The 8328-nt window shown below is 38.2% G+C and overlaps 1 protein-coding gene across 1 annotated transcript in view; it reads right to left on the reverse strand.

The window, feature by feature from the left end:
* tio (tiptop) overlaps nucleotides 1–1819 on the reverse strand; it is a 164344-nt gene extending 162525 nt beyond the window's left edge. The window contains exon 1 of the mRNA XM_043414166.1: nucleotides 1608–1819. The gene's annotated coding sequence lies outside the window, so the exon portion shown is untranslated. The remainder of the gene's footprint in view (nucleotides 1–1607) is intronic.
* Nucleotides 1820–8328: the final 6509 nt, after the last annotated feature.

The raw sequence follows: 8328 nt of genomic DNA on the forward strand, positions 1-8328 counted from the left end.
GCTGTGGAGGACAATTAGAAAAGTCTGCAGTCATTTTTTGATAAGTTTCATGGGAAACTTTACTAGATTGATGCTAAAAACGGTGAAGATGTGAAACGATTGTAATTACGATTTTTTTATTTTGCTCTTTTTTTATTTTGTTATTAATTCATACGTTAATGCAATAGCTTAAAAAATATTATCATACATAATACGTTTGATCAAAATAGAAACTGCACGCAGAAACTGTCCAGCAGATATGCACGGAGTTAATACTATTTTTCACAATGTTTTCATGATTTTTTATTACCAGCTTTCAATTTACTATGTTCTTGTTGATAAATTGATGATTTTCACAAATGTTGCATCAATTATTTTCAGGGTCTTATAAAAAAATGGCATGCTGCTATAAAATATAACCCTGGAAATGTGGTTTTAATTTTTATATGTTTTATTTTCATTTAAATTTTGCTTCGTAGATAAAAATAAATTGATCAAAACAGGCATCCTTTGCATGTGTTTGATAAATTCTGGAATTAACGCTTATAGATAATTTTGGACAGTGCACGCGATCGAGGAAGAAAATATAAATGTAAAAAAATGGTGTTTTTTTGTTCAATTCAACTTTGGATGATTTTCGTTGAGGTTCTGAACATTTATTGTTTTTGGATTTTTCATGAGTTGAAATTGGCTTGCATTTCTTTAGTATAATGATGTAGAAAATTGCGAAATAATGTTGCATTGAATTTTTGACATGAAAATCTTCGGAATCTCTTCCAATGAAGAAACTTTTCAATTTTTAAAAATGCATTAATATCGTAGCGCAGTAATAATTAGCGTTAAAAAAATATATAGAAAGAGATCGCAACGCTTAGAAATTTGTCTCACATTCCAACAGAATGAAATACACTCATTGTCAGTTTATTAAAAGCCATCGCTGGCACATTAAAATTCATGAGTGACAAGCTTTAGTATAATCAAGATTTCACTCACTCGCATGACATCAAAATACGTGCCGACACTTTCGTTTTTTATTGCACGCACCCGAGCCCAAGCCGGAAACGGTATTGCAGATGTTTTTCCCACGTGATTTGACAAACACTTTACCCTCGTAACGAGAATTACATTTAATCTTGAATTATAAGCATTTTTATAAACTTGTGACTATTCGTTGCCCAATTAATGTGCAAATGAGATCATTATTATATTTTTTTCCTGAGGCAAAGCGTATACGTGTCCACATTATTATGAAAATGTAGAATATTATGCTACCTTAAGTCACTATCCACAAACGCCGAATTAAAAATGCAAGATTGGGATTTCTGGTCTGCCAGAAGCTTTCACACAAATCTTACAATCGTTCATCAACGAAAAATTAATGAATTAATTTTGTTTTTAGAATTATAATGAAAAAAAAATTGTTGTGGAAGACTTCAGCATGCGTCGGACAAAAGAATTTCGTAAGAGTTTGTTATTTTTTCCCAAACTCAAACGAATAATAATGAAACACGAATGATTTCAATAATTAAGGAACAATAACCGTTAAAACTCTTTCGAAATTGCAGTTTATTTATAAACATCTGAGAGGAATTACGAAATGAGTACAATAAAGTGAAGAGCGAACTTACATTTCATGGGTTGAGGGCCCAAAATATATCGTGGAGATCCGAAAAATTTCACTTCGTCGGGACGACGATGGTCGAACGATTTTTTTCTTTCAATTTACGATTCACTCAAACAGATAGGAAAACTCACGATTCGTAAATGCACGAAAAACACGCGGATGAATATTTTCAACCAGCACGATTATCTCTACGTTTATGTTTCCAAACACAAATTAATTGATCGTAAATCACTCGCGTTGATGGCCCGAAATATTTACTGACAAAGTGGCGGTTGACGAGCGTTGATTGTTAAATCATTTTTCTTTATAGTTCGATTGAAAATGCGAGGCTCAACTAAGCAACGAATTGCTCGTTGGATCCGATGCTTTCGTTTTTTTAAACTTCCAGATATAAAATCCTTCCTCGAAATGCGTCCAAATATTATTCGGAATTCACTGATTTATTAAAAAATCGCAATTTCTGTTGATAAAAAAACAAATTTGTTGAAATTTCCGTACAGAATTGAAGGATTGAGCGACGAGGGAAGAGAACGTGTTGACAATTTTCCTGAGAGGAATTCTAGTTCACAAAGAAATTGGCACAAGCACGTATTAATCACGACACAGCCGACTCAATAATCCGTAATCATTCGATTGGCCTCTTCTTATTCCACATTGAGAATCATCACAGAATGAGTATCATAATAATCCAATCACAATATCAATAAAATTGCACAGCAATTATTCTTCATCGAGCGAATGCACCACGAACCAAGAAAATTCCTTTCACTCGGAGCAGCACACGGTTAAAAAATGATAAACAAGTTTTGCTATCCACAAGAACACGCTTCACATAAATCATTCGGCCATTGGAGTCGAAGTTCGTATTTATTCGAAACTGTCAGTCGTCATGCCACCGCGAAAAAGTTGTTTTCCAAAGGAGAGTCACTGGGCGCGAGTACCGCGTAGCAAATTCCCGTGCCGCCAATGAAGTTTTGGTAGCGTCACATAACCTCAAAACAAACATTTCTTCGAGAGGCGAGCAAGCGGCGTCATGGATGAAGGATGAGAAGCGTCAAAATAAATGTTGGCCGTCTTGGAGCCGGAAAAACGAGGCAGGCTGAGATAAGCTTCCGGGCGAAGCGGAGAGAGGGGTAAGAGATTTTCCGTGGGAGCCCGAAAGGGTTGAGATTCGGAGGATTCGGGTGGCCGTTATCGCGCGAACGGTTGAGGTTGTAAACGCGCGAGAGACACAGGACGGGGTAGAAGGTCGAGCGCGATCTCGGCTTGCAGCACAGGAAGGCCGCGCGAAACGAGAAAGTGTGGGCGTGCAAAGCTGGTTTGCGCGCGATGCAGGCAAAAAGAAGGGGGCGGGGCAGAGGGGCGTTGGGTCGGGCAGGGGGGCGGCTGACGAGGGGGGCGAAGGGAGGGCCGGGGAGGGAGAGAGGCGAAGGCTGCGAGGCACCCCGGAGAATAAAGGGGCAGAGAAGATAGGGAGACGGGAGGGAACGTTAATTGTAAGGAGCGTTGATGCAGTGCGGTGCAAAAAGTGAATAAAAGCCCAGAATTCACGAGCGTCGGGCAACCTTTTGACGGGGGATGCTTGGTGTAGAGTGGGGGACGCTGAGCGTCACGAAGCAGCGTGTATAGGCAGAGGGGAGATTGTAGGGAGCGCGCGGTTAATTGTCGCAGGGAACGCAGATGCGGTGTGCTCGCTAGAGACGAAAAAGGCTCCTAAATATGACACCCGCCAGACAACGTTTTGACACACGCTTCATTCAGCGGTATAAACGCTGTTACCGCTCCGCCGGATTTGAATTTCCCGCCCTCCCTCATCCCCGCCCGTTGAGAGCACGACCGCGAACTCTAGCGACGAAGAATTGTACGAATCTTGACGCAAGACGACCACTTGCGCTTTGGGTGCCTTCATTAACGTCGAACGATGCCTCCCCTGGAGGCTTTTGCTTTGCGATTCAGGACCGTTACCCACTCGGGTACCAATATTGCCAACCATCAAAATTTCGCGTTCGAAGCATGAGATGTTTATTGTGCTCATGCGCACTGCGTCAGGAACTCAACTCATGATTTTGACGTTATCGCGTTAACGTTCCTCTACCCTCTTGGTTTTGTGACGCTTCCAAAGAATTTTTCAATGTTCCTTTTTACGGATGCTCGGCTACTTGTTCTACTTCTTTATTCTCTTTGGCAGTGTGCGAGTGTTTTTAAAGGAATGAAAAATCCTCAACGTCGATTCGAAATTGAGCGGGCGGCGGTCCAGCGCTGACTGACTGCAGAGTAGCGACGCGGCTAGAGGGCGCCTGGTGGGGAGACCTCTTTCCTCTCGTACACGTTTCACACACTTGTTCTCCTCCCGCCTCTTTCTCTCTATCTCTCTCTCTCTCTCTTGCTCGCTCTTTCACTTTTGCCATCTTTCTCCCTTTTACCCTTTCTGTATCGTCCTCACCCTCTCACCCAACCAATGCCGCGACTCTCCCGCTCTGCAACCTCGCCACACTCCATACCACAGAGATATATATTATTGCTCACATGCTCACACGCTCTGCATTTCCTCTGTACTCGAGTAGCCCACCTTTTTTCCCTCTCTCTCTCTCTCTCTCTCCCCCATGTTTTCGTTTGTCATCTTTCTGCACGTTCACGTCACTACACTGCGACATTTTCTGACTGATTTCACGCCCGTTTACTTTCGAAAAATTCTCGTCACGATTTTCGGACCGGTTCACCTCCTAACCGATAAATCAAGCGTGTTACTGATTAGCTGAATCGCTCGTCTTGCCTCGTGAGATTTATCGACGTCGTACCCTTCTGGGACTCAGGTTTTGGGCTTTAAATCATATACGATTACACAGCATGGGATTTCTGAAATTAAAATTTTTCACAAAATTTTATATCCTTTCATAGATGCTCCTTCCCGATGGAATTTTCTCAGCCGATTACGTTCAAAATGGTCTCATTATTATCTTCCTTCAAAGGTCAATATTGTCATAAGCTATTGGCGCTGCTCTCGAAATTCAAATTGAATGGAGGACATGCCCTTCGCCTGTTTTTTCATTTTCTTCTCTCTAGATTTTCCGTAAAAGCTACACAATTAATTTTGCAATCCTGGTTTTTCTTTTATGCACATGCTTTCCGAACTATTGCTATGCACATTCTAAAAGATGCTCACTCAATAGATTTTTTGATTCGCTATGTTTCGCGTGCTATAGATTCGATAAATAAAAAATTCTGTGACACTGATTATTTTTTTTATTCACCATTTGGATTGTTTGAAAATCGTGGATACAACGAATCCGAAGACAAGTAAATATAACGATTAACAAATTTGAACATGGTTCGAAAATTTTTTGCATCTTTTATTCAAGAGAAAAAGAAATTTTGTAACGATAAAGAAACCGTTTTGAAAAGCCCATACCATTTCGTTGCTCGAGCAATCACCGCTTCAATAAAAAAAAAATTTCATGGAGCTCTCACGCGGTGCAGAAGTACGACTATTTTCCCATGGACAAGAAGAAACTCGAACAAAAACTTCCTCCAGCTTTTCAGATTAACGTCGAACACTCATATTTTTCGTTATAAGGATTTTTAATATGCGACAATCCTTGTAAAAAATGACTGAAAACTGCAGCGTTAGAGTCTTAACGATTGGGGAGTCAAAGATAGGGAAATGCTTAAAAATTCTTTTAAGCATAGTTCAATCATCTCTGATCCTCTAAATTCCCATTCTTCGATGAGCAGTCGAATGTAAGAGTAGTAAAACTGTAATTCATGGTCAATTTTTTCCATAACGCGTCATGCTTCATCAATTGAAGGTACGAACGAGTGATCTATGACGCACTCCGAATTTTCGAATTCGAAATTATTCTACACGGTTTCGACGATTATTAATAAAGTTCCAGTTACTTTGAGCTGGAACATTTTATGTCGCGATCAGACGAAGAGTGTGAAAAATATTTATTTTCAAAATTTTCAGTTCTCTCTCGCACTCCCGGTGACGAAGGGATACCGACTGAAGCATACTCGCGTAAAAACAACCACGATCTCGATTTTATTAAAGCCATTCGATGCCACGAAGCACTTTCCCAAAGTTCAAAATCATTCCGAAAAACTTGGACGAAGAGTGAGAAATATCTTGCAGTTTTTATTGTCCGCAAGTAGATATTTTTGATAATTTTTTTTTATAATTTTTGGTAAAAACGGTACACGCATAGCTCATCGATTGCGACCTTTTCAACTTTCAAGAATATTACACTAATCGCGTCCCCAAATGAGATTGAATTTTCGGTGTATTTTTATTTGTCGATATCGCGAAGGTTCCTAAGTCTTGGAGCTGAGACAACAATTTAATTCCGTCCTTAAGAACAATATTGAGCTTATTGCACGGCAAGAAAAAATTGAAACTGCAAATAATAGTTCCTTTTTTGGTTCTGTAAAGATGCGTGCTTTGTTTCTTTATCATAATACATTTTTAAGTAATTAAACAACCTTATCGAACTTATTTTTTACACGATGCGTCTTGCCGAATAACAGTGTTTATAAATAAATATTTACTATTGCATTTTGTTCAATGTGGGGATAGATTAAAATATTAATTTATCATAATATTCATAATATTTTTTCATCGGTTCTTTCATCTGGAAATATTTAAATTCAAGTGAGTCGTATATTAAGATTAAAACCAGAATTCACAATAAATAGTGGTTTATTTCGAATAAATCATAGATGCATGACAACGAGTAAACATTATAGAATTATACATCCAACAAGGTCTTACAAAATCGACATATATGAACTATAACTAGAATTTTGCGAGACGACTAACAGGAGCAAACGTAATAATCGTGGTTCGCTCTTCTTGCATGGGTATATCGCTAATTAATAAACTAAGTAATTAAATCAGGTACATTTACCTTATATGTGATAAAATTTAATAAGTGAAATTGTTTCACCGTGCAATCTCCATTCACGGTCAAATCAATGATAACCAAATTGATCTTAAAACCAACGGTTGAATAGGTTGATGTCGTGATCTTATTTCGTCAAGATTTTTTGATAGAATTAAAATTGAGCAACAAAACAAAAGAAGCATCGAACTATTTGTCACTTATTTCTAGTTTATTCTTATGTTTTAGTAAAGCTTTAATTATAAACCGGCAATATTCACACTAGATAATAAACGTCGGCTGTAGAATAAATCACGTGAACATTTAAAAGTTTTGAACACATTTTCCGCGTACTTTTATATTGTCTTGTATTCAATACTCTCTTTCGTAAATAAAGCTATTGTAGCAAAAGGTATAAAAATTAAAAAGCATTGCTTCAATAATTGACCTCACTGGGCTATTGCGAGTTTGGAGAGAAGGAGGGAGAGGTAAAACAGGAACGGGAGTTATAATACACTATTAACAAATATATACAATATTTATACAAGAAGGCGATATTGCTAGTGCATTTACAGTCTTCGTCTCTATTTGGTTATTCACGTCTAATCGTGCCGGGCTCTGTTGGCAGCTCTCTGTTGTTGCAGTTTCTTTAGTCTTGCTCGTCTCCTCAGTTCGACCAAATAATTGTTCCTTAGCCATAATCGACGGTCCATGGACAGTCCATGAACAAGCAGTGAATAGTTGATAGTAAATGAATTTCGGACTCTATTGAGTGAAAATATAACGTATTTAATAATGGCTTGATTAGAATTTTCGTTTATTCAAAATTTATTTTATCCAGATTTAGAAAAATCAGTCCGACAACAAAAGCAATTGATACAATTGTTCTGTAACAGTATTTGAAATTCTGTAATTTTGCGATGTTGCAAAAAACTTCCTTTCTTGTGATGTAACATTCGTTCGAGCACCCCATGGAGTATCACTTCTTTGGTCAGCACTTAATATTATCATAAAAATTAAATCGTCCAATAAAATTTTTTTTTTTATTTTCCAACGATAATTTTCAGGATTATTATCTAGAACTCACTAATATGGGGAAGAATTTTGCAATTACGTAATTTTATAACTTTCGATATCGCGATGGTATAAATAATTAATTAATTGCTGCTCGGATTGAGTCAGTCATTCGAACGACACATGTCAAGTCTTCCGTCATCTCTAGCGATTTTTATTCTTGGAGCTTGCATTTCCATTTGTATGGCAACATAAAATGTAGTGTCGTAAAAACCTAAGATATTAACCATGAAATAATTGCTGTTGCGACGAAAAAACAGTTAACGAGCCAGAAATAATATTTCCCGAGTCCCTCGAACGTAAAATAAAATATTTCATAAATAATTGGACGACTCGTCGATAGAAAGTGTCAACTGTGATTCGAGAAGACAAATAAAAATCCCCAGTGACGAATCAACAACAAATTAAATTATTATTCCGACGTAAAAAACTTTTCGCAAACATTCGTTTATTACAATTTTTCTCCTTCAATGGTCAGCGATAATGAGCGTTTTTTTATAGATTCAATGAAATTACGAAATATTAAAAAAAATAATAATAAATAAGCACGTTTAAAAATGCGTATTGTGACAGAAGCGTTACAAGTCTCACGGAACGCCGTTCATGAATTAAAAAAAAGTGCCAATGATCAGCTCTGCGTTGGGGCGGGATCGAATGCCGCTGGCGAACTTCGCGACGGCGGAGAGGAGGGAGGTGAGACGTCCCCTCTCGTCCCGCCCGCCGTGCCGCAGAACTGCCGCTCGAAAAGAGCGGCGAGTGCAAGAACTACGGTTA

The sequence above is a fragment of the Venturia canescens genome, chromosome 3 (assembly GCF_019457755.1).
Source record: "Venturia canescens isolate UGA chromosome 3, ASM1945775v1, whole genome shotgun sequence".
Lineage (NCBI taxonomy): Eukaryota > Metazoa > Arthropoda > Insecta > Hymenoptera > Ichneumonidae > Venturia > Venturia canescens.